The sequence below is a fragment of the Cervus elaphus genome, chromosome 33 (genome assembly GCF_910594005.1).
Source record: "Cervus elaphus chromosome 33, mCerEla1.1, whole genome shotgun sequence".
NCBI lineage: Eukaryota > Metazoa > Chordata > Mammalia > Artiodactyla > Cervidae > Cervus > Cervus elaphus.
In genome coordinates this window covers 9,217,020-9,240,519 of record NC_057847.1, presented here as the reverse complement: position 1 = coordinate 9,240,519, position 23,500 = coordinate 9,217,020, and the positions used below count along the sequence as shown (strand labels likewise).

The 23,500-nt window shown below is 40.2% G+C and overlaps 1 long non-coding RNA gene across 1 annotated transcript; it reads right to left on the bottom strand.

Moving 5' to 3' along the window:
• Positions 1-17,217: 17,217 nt before the first annotated feature.
• On the bottom strand, positions 17,218-21,192 carry LOC122688483. The gene is made up of 2 exons (XR_006339469.1): positions 18,711-21,192; positions 17,218-17,932 (listed from the first exon to the last, which is right to left on the bottom strand). It is a non-coding gene; the product is annotated as an uncharacterized LOC122688483 (long non-coding RNA).
• Positions 21,193-23,500: the final 2,308 nt, after the last annotated feature.

The window sequence follows — 23,500 nt, the reverse complement described above, 5'->3', positions numbered from 1 at the left end:
ATCTTTTAGAGATACATACTAAAGCATACATGAATGACATTATACCTGTTGAAGACTCGCTTCAGAAACAGTGTGGGAGGGCGCAAGTGGGCAGGGGCATAGATGAAACCAATTCAGGAACTGCTGAATCTGTGATGAATGCATGATGATCACTGTGCATTCTGTTTCCTGCCTCTGAGTCACAGTTAAGCTCTTCACCTGCGTGGTGTTTAATTTACCTACCCCTGCTTCCTTTAGCAAAGTATCAGATAGCATTGTCTTCTATTTCTGGCATCCCAGATGTCTTATTATTGGATTTTCCTCCAGATCCTAAGGGCATATGCAGATTTCTGCATCTACAAATAGTGTTCTCTCAGCCATGCAGACTCACTGAAAGACACCATTATTTAGATACAAATGTTATTTGTATTCAATGTTCGCATGTCCTCACTCATTTTAAAATCTGGCTTCATAGACCACCACTCCACTACTTTTCTCTCAAAAGTCTCTGGTCTAAACCTGTAATTTTTAGCAGTTTTCCTTCTCATGACCTAAAATAATGGAATCATTACTGTCTTGTTTACTTGAACATGAAAGTGAGAAATTATTAACAGCTTTCTTTTGCTCCCTTAGGTTAAACTGATGCAAACTGAACTAAATAAATTCCATTTTCCCCTTACAAAAGTCTCAGGAGTTTACAGGAGACAGTTGACATAATGGTCACCTATTTCATGGCCCAACTTTGTATTAACTTTAGATTAAAAAAAAAAAGTTGAAAAGATAATATAGAGAATTCCAATATAGCCTCCATTCAGCTTCTCTAATATTAACATATCACACAACCACTGAGAGATAGCATTGAAAATAGGAGGAGTCTCTTGTTAGGAGCCATTGGTAACTATCTTCTTTTTTTTTTTTTTTTTTTTTTATTAGTTGGAGGCTAATTACTTCACAACATTTCAGTGGGTTTTGTCATACATTGATATGAATCAGCCATAGATTTACACGTATTCCCCATCCCGATCCCCCCTCCCACCTCCCTCTCCACCCGATTCCTCTGGGTCTTCCCAGTGTACCAGGCCCGAGCACTTGTCTCATGCATCCCACCTGGGCTGGTGATCTGTTTCACCATAGATAGTATACATGCTGTTCTTTTGAAATATCCCACCCTCACCTTCTCCCACAGAGTTCAAAAGTCTGTTCTGTATTTCTGTGTCTCTTTTTCTGTTTTGCATATAGGGTTATCATTACCATCTTTCTAAATTCCATATATATGTGTTAGTATGCTGTAATGTTCTTTATCTTCCTGGCTTACTTCACTCTGTATAAGGGGCTCCAGTTGGTAACTATCTTCTGAGTAAAGTGAGTGAATCTGTACAGATGAGTAGGGAGGCCAGGTAAGGGTGGTCACCCCAGTGTGGTGCTGGCCTGCTGATCCTAAGAGACACAGACAGACAGACGCACAAACGTATATACATTTAATTGAAGTATAGTACTGTGCTAATTTCAGGTATACATCATAGTGACCCAGTTATTTTTTCAGATTCTTTTCCACTAGAGGTTATTACAAAATACTGACTGTAATTTCTAAAATACTGACTATGAGGTAGGTCCTTGTTGCTAATCTGTTTTATGCACAGTGGTTGTATCTGCTAATCCAAAACTTCTAACTACTTACATTACATGTACGTAAGATCATAATAGTATTTGCCTTACTCTGCCTGACTGATTTCAACAGGTGTAATATTCTCTGGAGAAGGCAATGGCACCCTACTCCAGTACTCTTGCCTGGAAAATCCCAGGGACAGAGGAGCCTGCTAGGCTGCAGTCCCTGTGGTCACTAAGAGTCAGACACGACTGAGCGATTTCACTTTCATTTTTCACTTTCATGCACTGGAGAAGGAAATGGCAGCCCACTCCAGTATTCTTGCCTGGAGAATCCCAGGGACGGGGGAGCCTGGTGGACAGCTGTCTGTGGGGTCGCACAGAGTTGGACACGACTGAAGTGACTTAGCAGTAGCAGCAATATTCTCTAGTCATGTCTAGCTCCTTGAGACATGGACTGCAGCATGCCAGGCTCCTGTTATTCACCATCTCCTGGAGTTTCCTCAAATTCATGTCCATTGAATCGATGATGCCAACCAACTGTCTCATCCTCTGTCACCCCCTTCTCCTCCAACCTTCAAACTTTCCCAGCATCAGCGTCTTTTCCAGTGAATTGGCTCTTAAAATCAAGGAGCCGAAATACTGGAGTTTCAGCTTCAGCATTAGTTGTTCCAATGAATATTCAAGATTGGTTTCCCTTAGGATTGACTCGTTTGATGTCCCTGCCGTCCAAGGCACTCTTAAGCATCTTCTCCAGCACCACAGTTCAAAAGCATTAATACTTTGGCACTCAGTCTTCTTTATGGTCCAACTCTCATATCCATACTTCCAATGATTACTGGAAAATCCATAATTTTGGCTGTACAGACCTTTGTCAGCAAAGTGATGTCTCTGCTTTTAAATATGGTATCTAGGTTTGTCACATCTTTTCTTTCAAGGAGCAAGCGTCCTTTAATTTCATGGCTGCAGTCACCATCCGCAGAGATTTTGGAACCCAAAGATAAAGTTTGTCACTGTTTCCACTTTCCACCATTTTCCCATCTATTTGCTACTGTTTCCACTTTACCCCCATCTGTCAGGCTAAATAATGGGCTGGATCAAGCACAAGCTGCAATCAAGACTGCCAGGAGAAATATCAATAACCTCAGATATGCAGATGACAACACCCTTATGGCAGAGAGCGAAGAGGAACTCAGAGCCTCTTAATGAAGGTGAAAGAGGAGAATGAAAAAGCTGGCTTAAAACTCAGCATTCAGAAAACTAAGATCATGGCATGCAGTCCCATCACTTCATTGCAAATAGATGTGGAAACAATGGAAACAGTGACAGACTTTATTTTCTTGGGCTCCAAAATCACTGCAAGATGGTGACTGCAGCCATGAAATTAAAAGACGCTTGCTCCTTGGAAGGAAAGCTTTGACAAACCTGTTGTGATAATCGCTCAGTGGTGCCCAACTCTTTGCGACTCCATGGACTGTAGCCCACCAGGCCTCTCTGTCCATGGAATTCTCCAGGCAAGAATACTGGAGGGAGCTGTCATGTCCTTCTCCAGGGGATCTTCCTGACCTAGGGATTGAACCCCGGGGTCTCCAGCATTGCAGGCAGATTCTTTACTGGTGACAAACATAGACCGTGTATTAAAAAGCTGAGACATTACTTTGCTGACAAAGGTCTGTACAGTCAAAGTTATGGTTTTTCCAGTGATCATGTACGGATGTGAGAGTTGGACCATAAAGAAGACTCAGTGCCAACAACCTGATGCTTTTGAACTGTCCTGTTGGAGGAGACTCTTGAGAGGCCCTTGTACTGTAAGGAGATCAAACCAGTCAATCCTAAAGGAAACCAAACCTGTACATTCACTGGAAGAACTGAGGTTGAAACTGAAGCTCCAATATCTTGGCCGCCTGGGGCGAAGAGATGACTCATTAGAAAAGACCCTGATGCTGGGGAAGATTGAAGGCAGGAGGGGAAGGGGATGACAGAGGATGGGATAGTTGGATGGCATCACCGACTCCATGGACATGAGTTTGAGCAAGCTGAACAACAACATTTGCCATGAGGTGATGGGACCGGATGCCATGATCCTAGTTTTTTGAATGTTGAGTTTGAAGTCAGCTTTTTCATTCTCATCTTTCACCCTCATCAAGAGGCTCTTGAGTTCCTCCTCACTCTCTGCCATGGGTGGTGTCATCCGCACATCTGCGGTTATTGACATTTCTCCCGGCAACCTTAGTTCCAGCTTGATCTTCATCCAGCCTGCGATTTTGCATGATGTGTTCTGCATAAAAGTTAGATAAGCAGGGTGGCAAAGATAGCTTTGACATACCCCTTTCCCAATTTTTAATCAGTTTGTTGTTCCATGTCTAGTTCTAACTACTGCTTCTTGACTTGCATACAGGTTACTCAGGAGACAGGTAAGTTGTTCTGGTAACCCCATCCCTTTAAGAATTTTCCACAGTTTGTTGTGATCCTCACAGTCAAAGACTTTAGCATAGTGAATGAAGCAGAAGTAGATGTTTTTCTGGAATCCTCTTGCTTTCTCTATGATCCAATGGATGTTGGCAATGTGATCTCTGGTTCCTCTGCCTTTTTAAAATCCATCTTGAACATCTGGAAGTGTTCGGTTCACACACTGTTGAAGCTTAGCTTGAAGGATTTTGAGCATAACCTTGCTAGCATGTGAAATGAGTGCAGTAGTTGGAACATTCTTTGGCATTGCCCTTCTTTGGGACTGGAATGAAAACTGACCTTTTCCAGTCCTGTGGCCACTGCTGAGTTTTTTCTTTCATATTGAGTGCAGTACAGCATTTTCTTTTAGGATTTGAAATCATACAGTAACCCTATTTTTAGTTTTCCAAGGAACCACCAGAATGTTTCCCATAGAAGCTGACCAGTTTACATTCCCACCAACAGTGTAGGAAGGTTCTCTTTTCTCTATACTTTCACCAGCATTTATTATTTGGCGACTTTTTGAAACTGGCCATTTTGACAGGTGTGAGGGGATACTTCACTGTAGTTTTGATTGATGTCTCTCTAAAAATTAGCCACACTGAGCATTTTTCATGTGCTGTTGTCCACCTGTACGTCTTCTTTGGAGAAACGTCTGTTTAGGTTTTCTGCCTACTTCTTGGCTGGGTTGTTTCTTTCTTTAATACTGAGTTGTATGAGCTCTTTTTATATGTTCCATGATAGCACCCTGTTGGCTGCATTATTTGAAGATATTTTCTCTCCTTCTGCAGGTAGCCTTTTCATTTTTTTTTTTTAATTTTTATGTCTTCCTTTGCTGTGTGAAAGTTTTTAAATGTGACTAGGCCGCATGTGTTTTATGTTTAATATCTATGTGTCTCTGGCGATGCTGCCTCCGTGTTGCTGGGTCAGGTGCCCCAGACTTCAGAGAAAATTGGTTAAAACTTTTTTTCCTTGGAAACTGCAAAGCCAGTTCTTTTAGAATATGCAATTGAAAACATCTAGGTTGTTAGGTCAGTTTTCATTCCAGTCCCAAAGAAAGTCAATGACAAAGAATGTTCGAACTGCCACACAATTGGACTCATCTCACACGCTAGTAAAGTAATGCTCAAAATTCTCCAAGCCAGGCTTCAGCAATACATCAACCGTGAACTTCCAAATGTTCAAGATAGATTTAGGAAAGGCAGAGGAATCAGAGATCAAATTGCCAACATCCGCTGGATCATTGAAAAAGCAAGAGAGTTCCAGAAAAACACTTAATTTCTGCTTTATTGACTATGCCAAAGCCTTTGACTGTGTGTAGCACAATAAACTGGGGAAAATTCTGAAAGAGATGGGAATACCAGACCACCTGACCTGCCTCTTGAGAAACCTGTATACAGGTCAGGAAGAAACAGTTAGAACTGAACCTGGAACAACAGACTGGTTCCAAATAGGAAAAGGACTATGTCAAGGCTGTATATTGGTACCCTGCTTGGTTAACTTATATACAGAGTACATTGTGAGAAACGCTGGGCTGGAAGAAGCACAGGCTGGAATCAAGATTGCCAGGAGAAATATCAATAACTTCAGATATGCAGATGACACCACCCTTATGGCAGAAAGTGAAGAAGAACTAAAGAGCCTCTTGATGAAAGTGAAAGAGGAGAGTGAAAAAGTTAGCTTAAAGCTCAGCATTCAGAAAACTAGGATCATTGCTTCCAGTCTCATCACTTCATGGCAAATAGATGGGAAAACAGTGGAAACAGTGGCAGACTTTATTTTGGGGGCTTGGAAATCACTGCAGATGGTGACTGCAGCCATGAAATTAAAAGATGCTTGTGACTTGGAAGGAAAGTGATGAGCAAACTAGACAGCATATTAAAAAGTTGAGATGTTGCTTTGCCAACAAAGATCCATCTAGTCAAGGCTATGGTTTTCCGTATGTCATGTATGGATGTGAAAGATGGACTATAAAGAAAGTTGACAGCCGAAGATTTGATGCTTTTGAACTGTGGTGTTGAAGAAGATGCTCGAAGGTTGCTTAGACTACCAGGAGACCCAACCACTCCATCCTAAAGGAAATCAGGTCTGAATATACATTGGAAAGACTAATATTGAACCTGAAACTCCAATACTCATTTGGAAGTTGCTTTGATTTGCCTGTGAGTGTGGGAGCCCTACCTGGACACAGGGCCTCAGGGGTCATTGCCACTGAATCATGACCTCCACGCAAGCGCATTCCAGCTTTGTGACACTCAGCACGCAGGAGACTGGGAAAGCTATCTTCCTTGGAGGAAGGAAAGGCATCCACAGAGAGTGTGTTTTCAGGCCTCTATTTGTAGCAAGTGTTTTGCTTCTCAGACGTCAGACCTGCAGGCCTGCTCCAAGGGCCTCAATTCCAGAGTCAGGGCCGTGTGTCTCCCTGCACATTCCGAGCCTTGCAAACACATTCCTGGGTCAGAGTGGTGCTGCCCATGAGGAAGGAGGCTGCAGGAGTGTGTCTGAGGGGGCCGGGTGCCATGATGGGGTCACCTGGTCGAGGGCACCTTGCACATCAAATGGTTCCCAGGCAAGGAGTTATGGACCAGCCCCTTGCTGGAGATATCCCAAAGCGAGGAGCAAAGCTAGCTCTGTCAGAAGGAGGAAAACAGCAATGGGATGGATTTTCAAGCAGTTGGTAGGTCACACCGTGTTAGGGCTCCCCAGAGGGACATGCAAATTTTGGCCCCTAGGTCCAGTATCCAGGGGTGTGCACAGGGTGTTATCCCCGCATGATCCAAGAATGTTCCAGACAGACCTAGGCTCACTAGCTGTTCCTAGGCCACACCACTTCAGGCGCCCCCGAGAGAAACAGGCGCCCTGTGGCCCCTAGGCCTGGTATGCAGGTTCACACACAGGGTGTGTCCCCGTAGGAGCCAAGACTTTTCCTGACAGTCCTAAACTCACTAGAGCTCTTTTCAGAGCAAAGGGGACGGAGCAGACGTGTGGAGGTGGCTCTGCCTTTCCCTGTGAGTGTGGGGCCCCTCCCTACGGCCCAGTCTCAGAGGAAACTGCCCCTGAGAAAGGACCTCCAAGAAGCCCTTTTCCAGCAAGCTGGGACGCGGAGTTCGCAGGATGCGGGGAAAGCGCGCCTCCTTCAGGAAAGAAGAGGCAGCCACCTGGTGTGTGTTTGCAAGCCTCTATTTGGAAGGAACAGGTTCCCTTATACAACAGGAGACCTCCAGTTCTGCTCCGAGGACCAAAGTGCCAGAGGCAGGGCCGTGTATCTCCCCTTCCCTTTGCCATCCTTGCAAAGACATTATGTGGGCACTGAGGTCCCACAGGACCTTTCCTCAGGCAGGAGCATGTTGCACATGCTGTCACACATGCTAAAAAAAAAAAACAAAATCATACATGCACATGATTAAACAAGCAAGTAGTACCACAGGCTTAGCGTGAGCCGTCATTGTCTGCCATCCAATTCCTCATTTACTCCTTTTTCCCCCTCTGTGCTGATTTGAGTAGATTTTATTATTCTTTCTTCATGGTCATTAATTCTGTCTTCTCCTGTGTCCAATCATTGTGAAAACTATCCAATGAGCTATTAATGTCAGATAACAAAGTTTTCCATTCTAGAACATCTGTATAATTTTCTTTGTATATTACATCTCTCTGAAAAAATTTTCCTTCTTTTCACTAATTTTTTTCTTAGATTATTATAATCACATTAAATCATTGTCATCTATTCCAACATTGGGTCATTGATGAGTCTACATATATTGGCTTTTTTCCTCTTGATTATTGGTTACAATTTCCTGTTTCTTTGCCTGTCTCATAATTTTTAATATTATGCTGAAAACTGTTTGTAAAGGAACAAGCAACTGAAGAATTTATTTTTTCCTATCAGAAAATCTTTTCCGTTTCTAGTCAATCAATAACTAAGCTGAAGATGCAAACTATTATTATAGGATGGATAAACAGCAAGGTCCTACTTGTTCTATAGCACAGGGAATTATATTCAATATCCTGTGATAAACCATAATGGAATATAATATGAAAAAGAATGTATCTATCTAGCTGAATCACTTTGCTAAAAAGCAAAAATTAACACATTGTAAATCAACTATACTTCAATAAAATAAAGAAGAGGAGCAGGAAGAACTAAGCTGTGATGAAGTTGGACAGCAACTTTAGTTAAAATCAGAGCCCATCAGATTTCAAATACTTCCTAGGGAGACACTCTCAGCTTTGGACTGAGAGCCTGACAGGTCTGTCTTGTCCACCCCAAAGATGCAGGAGGTTATTGTTCCCTTTGGCAATTTTAAACTTCTCTTCAGTCCTCTCCCCACTGCTACTCCCACCAATGTTCCTTCCAAATTTAGCAAAAATCTTGAGAAGAAGACTGGAAGCTTGTTAGAGGCAGGTGCTTTTTCTGGTTAGAAGTTTGTCTCCTAGATACCTAAGACTAACGGAGTCTATGCTCCACTATTTAGAACCCCACTAGTCTCTTTAATCTTTAAAAAGCAGAGACATTACTTTGCCAACAAAGATCCATATAGTCAAAGCTATGGCTTTTCCAGTAGTCATATATTGATGTGAGAGTTGGACTATAACGAAAGCTGAACACCAAAGAATCAACGCTTTTGAACTATGGTGTTGGAGAAAACTCTTGACAGTCCCTTGAATTGCAAGGAGATCAAACCAATCAATCCTAAAGGAAATCAGTCCTGAATACTCATTGGAAGGACTGATGCTGAAGCTGAAGCTTTGGCCACCTGATCAAAGAACTGACTCATTGGAAAAGACCCTGATGCTGGGACAGATTGAAGGTGGGAGGAGAAGGGGACGACAGAGGATGAGATGGTTGGATGGCATCACCGACTCGATGGACATAAGTTTGAGCAGGCTCTGGGAGTTGGTGATGGACAGGGAAGCCTGGCGTCTGCAGTCCATGAGGTCACAAAGAGTTGGACACGACTGAGTAACAGAACAGATCTAGTCTCTTTAATCAGCAAATTCATTGGGGTGGGAGCTGGGGTAGGGGCAGAATGGCTGCTACACTTACAATTTTAATAGCTGTTTTAAGGAACAGTTTTAGTTTTGCAGAAAAATTGAATGGAAGGTACAGAGTTCCCACGTATTTCCCCCATAACCCCACCACCACCAGTTTCCCCTATTGTTAACAACTTGCTTTGGTGTGATATGTTTGTTATAACTAATGAGTCGACACTGACACATTATTATTAATTAACCCAGGTCTCCCGCATTGCAGGCAGATTCTTTACCATCTGAGCCGCCAGGGCAGCCCATTATTAACTGAAGTCTATAACTCACATTAGGGCTCAATCTTTGTGTTTTGCTTTGTATGGGTTCTGACAAACATATAATGAAATGTATCCAACATTACAACATCATACAAAATATTTTCATTGTTTTAAAAATGCCATGTTCCACATACTCATCTTTCTCTCCCTTCCTCCAAGCTCCTAGCAACCACTGATCTTTTGACTATCTCCATAGTTTTGCTTTTTTTCCAGAATGTCATACAGTATGGAACCTTTTGTGATTTTCTTCTTTCACTAGACAACATACATTTAAGTTTCCTTCGCGTCTTTTCATGTCTTGAGAGATCATTTCTTTTTATTGCTGAATAATATGTCATTGTCTGGATGTTCCATGATTTATCTATTTCTGTATTGAATGACCTCTTGATTGCTTGTAGGTTTTGGCAATTATGAATAAAGTTGCTGTAAACATCTGTGTGCAGGTTTTTGTAGGAATGTAAGTTTTCAAATTATGGTAACATAAATTAACATTTGGAAAAATACCAAAGAACATGACTGCTGGATTGTATGGTATGATTATGTTTAGTTTGTAAGAAACTGCAAAGCTGTCTTCCCAAAGTAGCGATACTAGTTTTCATTCACAATAAGCATGATATTTTTTCTTGGTCTGAAGTCTGTATTGTCTAAAATTCATATAACTATTCCAACTTTCTTTTGATTAGTGTTAGTATGGTGTATTTTTCTCCATTCCTTTAATCTATCTGTATCTTAATGTTTTATGCAGACTCCTGTTTTCTATTCATTGTCCTTGTTATTTATTTTCTTCCAACATTTTCTTACTTCTCTGGTCTTAACTGTTATATTCTTCTTCTTCTCCCCACTTAGCATATCAACTATGCTTTTGAAACAAATTAGAATTTTTGTTTCCCTTGAGTTTGCAATATACATTTACATCCAATCTAAGTCTTCTTTCAAGTTAACACTATACCAGTTCATCGATAGTGCAAGTAAATATCTTATAATAGGGTGTTCCTCTCCATCTTTTATAACACTGCAGTCATTCACTTCACTTATCCGTAATCAATAATCACTATTACTATTTGGAACAAAATGTTAGATCAATTAAAAAAGAAAACTCAAATATTTTAATTTACCTTTATTTCTTCTCTTCCTTTTGCAGATATAAGTTTTTAAAATATTTATATTTGTTTATTTACTTGGCTGTGCCAGGTCTTAGTTGCAGCATATGAACTCTTAGTTATGGCATGTAGGTTCTAGTTCCCTGACCAGGGATCAAACCTGGCCTCCTGCATTAGGAGCATGGAGTCTTAGCCACTGGACCCCCCAGGGAAGTCCCAGATATGAGTTTTTGACCTGTATATACATTTGCTTGTCTTTGAAAAATTCGTTTCTCACATTTCCTACAAGGCCGATCTCCTGGCAACAGTTTCCCTCAACTTTATTAATTAATTATGGCTGTGCTGGGCCTTCACTGCTCTAGTTGTGGCAAGTGGGAACTGCTCCCTGTTGCAACGCATGGGCTTCTCGTTGCCGTGGCCTCTCTGGCTTGGAGCACAGGCTTCAGCAGCTGTGGCACGTGGGCTGTGGTTGCTGCTCCCAGGCTCCAGGGCACAGGCTCAATGGCTGTGCGGCACCTGGTGAGTTCCTCCACAGCACGCGGGATTTTCCCAACCAGGATCGAAACCGTGTCTCCTGCATTGGCAGGCAGATTCTTTACCACTGAGCCTCCAGGGAAGCCCTCTCTCTTTTTCCCTGAGAAAGTCTTTTTTTCCCCTTCACTTTTCAATGATAATTTTCTGGATACAGAATTCTAGGTTGGTGGTTTTTCTAGGCTTTTCTTTCAATACTTTAAATATTTTACATCACTCTCTTCTTGCCCACATGGTATCTGAAGAGAATTTTGATGTAATTTTTCATCCTTGTTCCTCTATTGGTAATGTGTTTTCCCCCTTTGGATTTTCAACTTTTCTCTTTGCCTTTGATTTCTGTAGTTTGAATATACTATACATAGACATAGGGTTGTTTTAGTCTGTTTTTTTTTTCCAGTATTTATCATACTTGGTGTTTTCTAGGCTTCCTGTATCTGTGATTTGTTGTCTGAAATTAATTTTGAAAATTCTCAGTCATTGTTAATTCCAATATTTCTTCTCTTTCTTTCTTCTTCTGGTATTCCAATTACACATGCTACACCTTTTGAAACTGTTTCATCTTTCTTGGATATTCTGTTCCATTATTTTTTTCTCCTTGCTTTTCAGTTTTGGAAATTTCTAGTGACAAATCTTTAAGCTCTGGGTTCTTTCCTGGGCTAGTACAGTTTATTGATAAGTTCGTCAGAAGCATTCTTCACTTCTGTTACAGATTTTTGGATTCCAAGTATTTCCACTTGATTCTTTCTTAGTTTCCATTTTTCTGCTTATATTGCATATCTGTTCTTACATGTGCCCTTTTCTCATTGGAATCCTTAGCATATGAATCAAATTTTGAAAAAACTTTCCAGCCTGGTAATTTCAACATCTCTGTCATATCCAAATTTTATTCTGATGCTTACTCTGTCTCTTCAAAATGTGTTTCCTGTCTTTTAGTATGATTTGTAATTTTTTGTTGAAGGTCAGTGTAAGGTACTGGGTAAAAATGAATTGAAGTAAATGGGCTTTTATGTGAGGCTTTGTTTATCTACTTATGGGTTAGGCTGTGTGGCGCAGTGGTAAAAAATCTGCCTGCTAATGCAGGAGAAGCAAAAGACTCAGGTTTGATCCCTGGGTGGGGAAGATCCCCTGGAGAAGGAAATGGCAACCCCCTCCAGTACTCTTGCCTGGGAAATCCCATGGACAGAGGAGCCTGGCAGGCTGTAGTCCACGGGGTCACAAAGAGTCAGACCCAACTGGGCGCACACACACACAGACGTAGGTGTCAGACGGTAAAACTCCCTCTGGAGTCTTTGCTTTGTCTCCCCGGTTGCCTTTGGGTTTCCTGGGAGCCGTCTTAGGTTACATCTGAGACCCACTTCTTTTAGTTGTATTCCATGTCATTAAACAGGATCTCTATTGACGTGGTTGTACAGTGTGGAAAGAGGGGAGTGTCCTATAGGACTGTGATTACGTGTCAGCCTCTTAATGGGCTTGTGATCCTGGACTGGGATCTTCACAAGTGCTTTCCAGTCACTTTTTTCTCTGTTAGGAGAGACAGGAAGGCTGGAGGGGGCTGAAGTTGGGTATTCTTCCTCACCCAGACAGAAGCTTAGAGGAGGCTGTAATTAGGTATTTCCCTTCCTCCAGGTCAGCTGAGCTCTGCTAAACCACTTTCTCTGGAGGGCAGGCCTTCTTAGGACAGAGGGCTCTCTGCATACTTCAAAATGGCCATTTTCATTGCTTCTCGTCCTTTCGACCAATATCAAGTGCAAAGTGGTCATTTTCCCTCTGCCTGCCAGAAGCATGAGGGGTTTTTTTTTTCTCTGAGGGCTTGGTAAGGTTTCTGGAGATGAGCCTCAGAAAACTGGTGGGGTGGCGTTGAAGGGGCAGGTGGGCGGTAATTCTCAAACTGTTTTCACTTAGCCTCCAGCAAACCAATTACAGTTTAGCTTTTCCTGCCCTGGTGTTAATTCCTTAGAGATTCAGCTCCTATAAGTTACGATTCTCTGTATGTGCCTGTCACTCTAATTTTGTGGGCAGAGGTCGTGATCTCGAAACTGCTGGATCTGAGAACAGTTGTTGATTTTCAGTTTGTTCACATTTTTTTCTTGAGGTCAGCAATGATGACTTTCAAACTCCTTACATGCCAGGTTGAAAACTAATGATGTTTTTTAAAGATCAAAAGTTGTTTCGAAGAAGTTCAATTTATTGATTTTTTTTAAACAAAAAAAAAAAAAAAAAAAAAAACAGTGTGATTAAAAAACAAGCAGAAGACCTGAATAGACACTTTTGCCAAGAAAACACCATGCTGGCCAACAGTCACACAAAAAGATCCTCAATGCCACTAATCATCAGGTACATGCAAATCAAAACCGCAGTGAGATATCACCACCTCACACCTGAAAAGCTATTATCAAAAACACAACAAATAACAAGTGTTGGCAAGGATACAGAGAAAAGGGAACCTTCACACACTTCATACACAAAGTAGACTTTTAAGTCAAAATCTGTCGTAAGAGACAGAGAAGGACATAATATAATGATAAAAAGGTTAATTCACCAAGAAGATAAAACATTTATAAACATATATGTACCAAACATCAGAGCTCCTAATGTGTGAAGCAATAATTTCTTATTGGCAAAATTAAAGGGAGAAATACATTTATAAATATAGAAGAAAACTTCAAAACCCCCTTTCAATAATGGATAGAACAGCAAGATAGAAGATCAATAAGGGAATGGAGGCCTTGACTAACACTAGAGTCCAATTAGACCTAGCAGACATATACAGAAATGTGTTACCAAACAGTAGCTCTCAAGTGCATATGGAATATTCTCTGGGGTAGATGATAGGTAAGGCTGCCACAAACAAGTCCTAATAAACTTTTAAGACTGAACCCATACAAAGCATCTATTCTAATCATAATGGATAAAACTAAAGAAATCAATAGCAAGAAGAAAACTGGAAGCTCCACAAGTATGAGGAATTTACACAGTACATCCTTAAACAACCAATGGGTCAAAGAAATCACATGCAAAGTTAGGAAATACCTTGAGATAAATGAAAATGAAAACACAACATACGGAAACTTATGAGACTCAGCAAAAGTAATGCTGAGATAAATTTATAGTTATAAATTTTTAATTAAAAAACATTAAGTCAGTAACCTAACTTTACACCTTAAAAAACTAGAAAAAGAATGACAAACTAAACCTAGAGCAGAAGCAATGATGAAGACTAGAGCAGAGATAAAACTCAGAATAGAAAAAAAAAGAAAAAACAGCAAAACAAAGAGTTGGTTCATTGAAAAGATCAACAAAATGAACTTTAGTTAGACTGACTAAAAAAAAAAGACTCTAAGTAAAATCAGAATCAAGGAAGGGGTATTACTATTAACTTTACAGAAATAAAAAGAATTATGAGGGAGTACTATGAACTGTATGTCAAAACAGGATAACCTAGATAAAAATGGACAAATTCCTAGAAACACAATGGGCCAAAATAGAAATATGAAAAAACAGAAATATGAATAGACCTGTAATTAGTAAAGAGATTGAAATGGTAATTTTGGAAAAACACCCAACAAAGAAAAGCCCATGACAAGATGGCTTCACCAGTGGATTCTATCAAACATGAAAACAATTAACATGAATCTTCCTCAAATGATTCCAATGTAAACTGAAGAGGAGGGAACACTTCCAAACTCCAGATTCTGAGGCCAGCATTATCTTGATGCCAAAAACAGAGAAAGATTGTACAGGACAAGAAAAACTACAGACCAGTATGCTTAAAGTATACAGATTCAAAAATTCTCAACAAACAAGGGGTGGGCTATGGGTGAAGTGAAGGTGAAGTCGCTCAGTCATGTCCAACTCTTTGCGACCCCATGGACTGTAGCCCACCAGGCTCCTCCGTCCATGGGATTTTCCAGGCATGGGGACTGGAGTGGGTTGCCATTTCCTTCTCCAGGCGATCTTCCCGACCCAGGGATTGACCCTGGGTCTCCCACATTGTAGGTAGATGCTTTTACCGTCTGAGCCACCAGGGAAGTCCTTATAATGAGTTTTAATATAAAGGATTCAAATGAGGATCAACCAAATGAAGACACATGGAAGATGCGGTAAGGTCTGGGAGGAAACGCAGAGCTTCTGCACCCTTTCTTTGTGGAATCAAGGCACATCGCCATTGCAGCACATCAGTGTTCACTAGTCAGGAAGCTCCACTGAGCCTGTGTCTCGAGTTTTTAACTGAGGCTTCATTATTTGGGCACGACTGATTACAACATGGGGCATTACAACTAGGTCAGGTCAATCTCCAGGGTCCCCACCCACCCACCATGGGGCCTGCCCCAAATTCCAACCCTCTGTGGTAGGTCCTTCCTGGTGACCAGCCCCCATCCTAGTTATCCAGGGGTCTACCATGACTCACCTCATTAGCGACACAAAGACATTCCTAGTACCCAGGAAGTCCCAAGGGTCTTAAGAAGCGCACGGTGAGGAACAAGGACGGAGGCCACACCATACCGGAGTTGGAAGGTTGAGCTTTGAAGGGTCAAACCTCTGTAACAGCTGCAATTTTTCTTCACTCACCAAGAACCAATTTTCACCCCGGTAGAGAATGCACCCTTGAAGACCATGAAGAGACAGCCCCCCAAAACCAGAATGGATTGAAGGGGATCAAAAGGTACAAATTCCCAGGATAGTTAAGTCATAGGGATGTAATGTACAGCAAACACACCAACTGTAGTTATAATACTGTATTGCATATTTTAAAGTTGCTAAGGGAGTAAATTTTAATAAGTTCTCATCACAAGAAAAAAATCTGAACTATGTATGGTGATGGATATTAACTAGACTTATTGCAGTGATTTTACAAAATAAAGACTGAATCATGTTGTACATGTGAAACTAATAGAATGTTGCATGTCAATTATATCTCAATGAAAACAAAAGAACACTGCTTCGGACTGTAATATTAAAAGATCTATTTGAAAATACCCTTTAATTGTAGTCAGTCACCCCTCTGCACCGCCCCCTGCATTGTCACAATTCAGCTTAAGGAAATATATCACTTCTTTAGAGTGATAATTATTACTGATTATCATTAGAGTGAAATTATCATTTCTAATTATTTCCAAGGTTATAAACTTCCTGAAGTTGGGTTCATACCTTCCACCCTTTGAGATTCCCTATATCGTTAAGTATCATGATCTAAACATAAATGTTGGTTAAATTCAATTTCTGCATAAGTTGATAGCCTTTTATTTTCACTCTAAGAAAATAAAATTTATTAAGCTAAAAAGATAGTGTCTTTGAATTATTTTCGAAAATGTATTATGACTACAAAAAAAAGCTCTTAGCAATAAAAAAGTTACATAGATACTAAACAATTATCTCAACGTTCACTTTAGTTAAGAGAGAACTTTATATATGGATAAACTATGTATTACCACATTTTCAAAAATAAAGAACTTGTATCAAATTGAATGTTAAAACAGAGTAATTAGAGATTGCCCTTAAAATTCTGAATTGTCTCCATTACAGGTATTTCGTTAATTAACCCTTTATTCTTACCAGTAGAGGAGGGTAACAGTCAACATGTTATAATAATTCTCTTGCCACATATAATACCATTGTGTATTGCACCAACTTAAGCAGTTGAATTAGGCCACACTACCAGAATAGCTAGAAAAGTAATGTTAACTTTAAAGTTAAAATACAAGTTGCTTTTTGTTAGGTAAGAACTATCAATGAGCAGTAAGAGCAAGGCCATCGTCTAGGAATCATATGACTACAGCATACAATATAAACAAGAGTGTACGTTCATTAGGTATCACAGGTATTCAATGCTTCCAACAGTTAAAACAAGAGAGTATTCGATTAATATCAGTTCAGTTCAGTTCAGTCGCTCAGTCGTCTCCAACTCTCTGCGACCCCGTGAATCACAGCACACCAAGCCTCCCTGTCCATCACCAACTCCCAGAGTTTACTCAAACTCATGCCCATCGAGTTGGTGATGCCATCCAGCCAGCTCATCCTCTGTCGTCCCCTTCTCCTCCTGCCCCCAATCCCTCGCAGCATCAGGATCTTTTCCAATGAGTCAGCTCTTCACATGCGGTGGCCAAAGTATTGGAGTTTCAGCTTCAGCATCAGTCCTTCCAATGAACACCCAGGACTGATCTCCTTTAGGATGGACTGGTTGGGTCTCCTTGAAGTCCAAAGGATTCTCAAGAGTCTTCTCCAACACCACAGTTCAAAAGCATCAATTTTTCGGCACTCAGCTTTCTTCACAGTCCGACTCTCATTAATATAGAGGTAAACAAAAATTTTAATCACCTTGTGACTAATGTTAATGACAGCAACAAAATCATGGTGTTTTCCATAGTAAATTTTTTTTTAAAAAATCCTCAACAAAATCTTAGCCAACAAAATTCAACAGTACATAAAAGAATTATGTACTTTGTGGTTCAAAACACAAGTATCAATTAGTGTAATACATCACAACATTAACAGAATGGGTAAAAACCACATGACCATCTTAATTGATGCAGAAAAAGTGTTTGACAAAATTCAACATCTTTTCATGATAAAAAAACATTCAACAAACTGAACGGAAGGAAACTATAACAAGATAATAAAGGCCATACATGACAAGCCCACAGATAACATCATACTCTGTGGTGGAAAATCAGAAGCTCTTCCTCTAAGATCAGGAAAAATTAAGGATGCCCACTTAAAAAATATTTATTGGATTGACTGATGTGGCTGCTTCCGGTCTTAGTGGCAGCAGGCAGGATCTTTCGCTGTAGTGCACAGGCTTTGTTGCTCTGTGGCATGTGAGGTCTTAGCTCCCCGACCAGCAATCAACCCCACATCCCCTGCATTGCAGGCGGATTCTTAACCACTGGACCACCAGGGAAGTCCCAGGATGCCTGTTTTTGAGACTTCTAATCAAACAGTACTAGAAGTCCTAGCCAGGGCAATTACCTAAGAGAAAAAAAAGTTAACCAAATTGGAAATAAACAAAATCTATTGGTAGACATAATCTTATACGTAGATGTGCCAGAAGACTCTACACCCCATACCCACACGTTAGAATTAACAAATTTAGCAAAGTTGAATGATATAAAATTAATATGTAAAAATCTGTTGTATTTCTACATGTTAACAATGAAAAATCCTAAAAGGGAATTAAGAAAACAATTTCATTTACAACTGTGTCAAAAAGAATAAAATTCTTCGGACTACAGTTAACCAAGGAGGTGAAAGAAAGACTTGTGCACTGGAAACTACACAAAGTTGATGAAAGAAGTTACAGAAGACAACATAAAGACGTTATGTGTCCGTCCATAAATTGGAAGATTCTTAAGATGTCAATACTACCCAAAGTGATCTACCAAACCAATACAATCCCTATCAAAACCCCAATGATGCTGATTACAGAAAAATATAGTTCATTCTAAAATTCAAACAAAATTTCAAATGACCCCCAAATAGCCAAAACAGTCTAAAAAAAGAATTAAGGACCCACATTTTCTGATTTAAAATTTTAATACAAAGCTACAGTAGTCAAAGTGGTGTACTGGCACAAAGACAGGCATACTGATAAGAGTCCAGAAAAAGACATAACAGACACACATGGTCAAATAATTGTTGACAAGGGTGCCAAGATCATTCAATGGGAATGGACAATATTCCCAACAAATGGTGTTTTAAAAACTAGAAATTCACATGTGGGGGGAAAAAAAAAAAGGTGTATGCTTACCTTAAATCAAATGCAAGTTAACTCAAAATGGATCAAAGACCTAAATACAAGAGATAAAACTCTTATAAAAAATGTAAGAAAAGCTTCATGACATTGGATCTGACAATTATTTCTCGGACACCACAGAAGAACTGGCAATTAAAGAGGACACAAATAAACTGAACTATATCAAAATTAAAATCAATTATGTGTCAGAGGGTACAACAGTGAAACTGCAACCCAAGAAATGGGGAAAAAATTGCAAATCTAATAAAGTTATCCAGAATACATAGAGAACTCTGACAACTCAACAAGGAAAAACTTACTTTTAAAATGGGCAAAGGATCTGAAAAGACATTTCTTCAAAGAAGATATCCAAAGCCCCCAAAAGAATACAAATGTTCAGTACTACTAATTATTAGGGAAATACAAATCAAAACTACAATATAATATAATCTCACATCTATTAGGATGGCTACTATCAAAAAAACAGAAAATAAGCGTTGGTGAGGATGTGGACAAACTGGTCCTGTTGGTGAGAATGTAAAACGATATAGCCATTATGGAAAACAGTATGGCAGTTCTTCAAAAAATTAAACATAGAATTACCATATGATCCACCATTTCCACTTCTGGGTATACACTTGAAAAAACTGAAAGTAGGGTCTCAAAAGAAGTATTTGTATACTCATGTTCATGTCAGTATTATTCACAATGGCCAAAAGGTGGAAGCAACCCAAGTGTCTGTCAACAAAATGAATTGACAAAAGGTGGTATATACAGACCATAGATTATTCTTCAACCTTAAAATGAATGGTACAACATGGATGATCCTTGAGAACAGTATGCTAAGTGATCAAGTCAAAAAAGGTAATGTATGATTCCACTTACATGAGATACCCAGAGCAGCCAAAACTGGAGACAAAGTGGAATGGCGCTTGCCAGGCTAAGGGGAGAGGGGAGAAAGGAGTGACTGTCCAAAGGGTAGTTTCAGTTTTGCAAGCTGAGATTTCTGGAGATGGAAAGTAGTGATTACTGCACAACGAAGTGAATACTGCATTGCCACCAACTGCATACTTAAAAACTGTCCTCTCTGATGGCAAATTTTACGGGTATTTTACATATTCACACACAACTTCCCCATGTTAAAATTAATCAACAATTAAAACTTGTTAACTGAAAAAATAAATGTGATTCTGCATCACTGCATCCATGTGGTCAAAGTTACCACCACCGACACCGGGACAAACTAAAGGTCCTTGTTTTGGAAAGAAATCTGCTTAAGCATTTGGGGATCAAGAGGCAAGCTGTAAGCAAGTTACACTTCTGTGATAAAGCAAACGTGGCAGGACGTTAGCACTTGCTGTACAGAGGTGAAATGCATATGGGGTTTATCTCACCATTCTTGCAGCATTATTGTAAATTGGAACTATTTCCAATTCAGAAAACAAGGCTATTCTTGGCCAGTTTTGAGACTAAAATAAACCATGCAGCAATGGCCATTTTATACAGAAAATAGTATTTTTTTGACATTTAAAATTTCTCAGGTATGATTATCACATTAACACCTGGCACCACGCGAATTTTAACCCTAAATAGGTGAAATTTCTAGATGACTGGGACTTAACACTTTAAATGCTAGAATGGTGCATCAATAGCTTTGAAGTCTCTTTAAAGTGCTACTTTACTTTTCTTGTTTAGAATTTTTAATGATCAAGGTCATCAACATTTGCTTCAGTAGATGGCTGTGCTTGTTCTCACAAGTGTTTCAGAGTATGATACAAAAATGACGCTGCAGATAATAGCTGTTCTTCTACCTCCACCTAGTGGTTAGTTATTACCTCTATTTTACCTACCTTCTTTTTACAACGATCACATTTGTACTTTTAAATTTATTGAAAGTAAGGGTAAAGAGATCCTGAGAGATTCTTTTATAAGTGCACAAACTTCGTATTTTGGTTGTTCAAAGACTTTTATCTACAATCTCATGTGTTTCTGAATATCAACAGTCAGATAACCCTTCCCCAATTTGTAACATAAGATTTCTATAATTAAAATCAATTATTTATTCTTGGACTTAGTCATCTTGATTAATGAGATTTCTCACAAATAAGTCTGCAGAGACTATAAAAATGCCCTTAAAGTTCACAAAAATGGAGCCACACGGCTGTAAGCTATACTGTTCCCCGTCTCAATGGCCTGGCTGCTCATCAGCAATTACAGCGAGTTCCACTGTGTCCATGTCTCCTCTCAGAGAGTACTTCTTAACCTTTTTTCAAATTGTTAGGACCCACCCCCACCCCTGCCCTCCCAAGGAGCAAACAAATTTAAACTAACTGAAATCAAGTCATTAAAAATTTCCTTAACAAGAGAAATACTAAGATGACTTTGTCAGTATTTTGTTTCAATCCCCACTAAGACATTGCCATTTGATTCTGACACTGACCACCTGGAGTCAGAATCGGACTCCACAGGTTTAGGGTCTGTCCTCCACACGCTACCCCCATTTGAGACGATGTCTGAAAGTGGAGTCCCTCCCAACTTCTGACTACTTACAAATCTGGGGGTTCCCATAATTCCTGCACTTTCAAGAATTTGCCAAAATGGTTTCAGAACTCTGGAAAGCACTGCCCTTATAATTGGAAGTGAACGTGAAGTCACTCAGTCATGTCCGAATCTTTGCGACCCCATGGACTGTAGCCCACCAGGCTCCTCCGTCCATGGGATTTTCCAGGCAAGAGTACTAGAGTGGGTTGCCATTTCCTTCTCCAGGCGATCTTCCCAACCCAGGGATCGAACCCGGGTCTCCTGCATTGTAGGTAGACGCTTTCACCGTCTGAGCCACCAGGGACGTCTTTATAATGAGTTTTAATATAAAGGATTCAAATGAGGATCAACCAAATGAAGACACATGGAAGATGCGGTAAGGTCTGGGAGGAAACGCAGAGCTTCTTCACCCTTTCTTTGTGGAATCAAGGCACATCGCCACTGCAGCACATCAGTGTTCACTAGTCAGGAAGCTCCACTGAGCCTGTGTCTCGAGTTTTTAACTGAGGCTTCATTATTTGGGCACGACTGGTTACAACATGGGGCATTACAACTAGGTCAGGTCAATCTCCAGGGTCCCCACCCACCCACCATGGGGCCTGCCCCAAATTCCAACCCTCTGTGGTAGGTCCTTCCTGGTGACCAGCCCCCATCCTAGTTATCCAGGGGTCTACCATGACTCGCCTCATTAGCGACACAAAGACATTCCTAGTACCCAGGAAGTCCCAAGGGTCTTAAGAAGCGCACGGTGAGGAACAAGGACGGAGGCCACACCATACCGGAGTTGGAAGGTTGAGCTTTGAAGGGTCAAACCTCTGTAACAGCTGCAATTTTTCTTCACTCACCAAGAACCAATTTTCACCCCGGTAGAGAATGCACCCTTGAAGACCATGAAGAGACAGCCCCCCAAAACCAGAATGGAATTTTATTGTGTAAAGTTTATAGAAGTATGACTGCTATTCTTCTGTACAAAGTGCACAACAAATGGTTTTAAATATAACTGAGAGAAATGCGAATCCTATGACACTTGATACAAGCTGAATCATTTACAGGTACACTAAAAAAGTGTTTAAAATACCATCTTTCTCCAAAGAGTCCATTGCGCATTTCCTGAGTAGCGATGGGGAACCTCCCAGGCAGTCACAAGGGCATTTTATTGCCCTCGATGCTGATTTTTACTGCGTGTGCAGATCTGCTTTTTTTCCTGATGTCTGTGAACTTTCTCATCTGTTTATCCAGTCGACTGATACCCTTCTTGGAGGTCCCCTGAAACTAAGAGTGGGGTAAAAGTTAAACAGCAAATTACTGATACATACATACATTTAGTTTTGTCTTTAATCTTCTTTTATCTGAAAGTCATCAGACTGAAGTGTTCCCAGCTCTGGAATAACCAGAATAAGCTTTGGTGACTTCAGGAACAACAGAGCAAGTACACACAGCAGTGTCAGAAATGCATATTAAGCTCTCTCAGAGAAGAATAATTTTGTTGTTATCTGTGCCGTATTTTTAAATTTCACCTCAAGTCCACAGAAATTTGCTAGGTGAGAGAAACGGGGGAGGAATGAAACTAATTCATCAGATTACATTTTGACTGTATGCTTTTCCCTTTCAAAGACTGCATATGGAGGTGACCATTTGACATACACAAGTTCAAACAGTGTTGGCATAAAAAATTATGATCTTCGAAGGCAAGGAAAGTCATCGACAAAAAACCGTAAGTGTAACGAATGAGATCAGAACTGCTAAGTGCTTGCTGGAGCTCTAGTTTCAGATTAGAAATAGTCAGGGTTCTATAACCCTGTGCAAATGATGCCCCTTGTCTGAATGACTTTTGGGACTGCTGGGAGAAGTGAATCAGGTAATAATAAAAAATACAAGCACACAATCAGGGCTCAAAATAAACATCAGCTACTACTACTGTTACTACTACTTTGCAATCAGTTTGACACAAAAAGAAAAGTAAATTAAGTCTCTTGATCCAAGGGGCTTACTACTTCTTGCATTCTCTTTCTACTTGCCCTTTTATGGTTAAAGATTTGTTGTTAGGTAACTTTTTCTATATTTTGAAAAGATTGTTATGTCTCAAAAAAGTGTGGTCTCCAAGAAGTTGACACCTTTAGGAAATGCTGAAAAGGTCTGCCATTTATGTTGGATCACGGCAAACACCTCTTGTTTGCTACAGTAATGCCAGCAATCCCAATCTTCATGAATGCTGAGTAGTTAAAAAGAGATGAGGTCTTTTAGTTCTTTTCCCCAGAAATTTA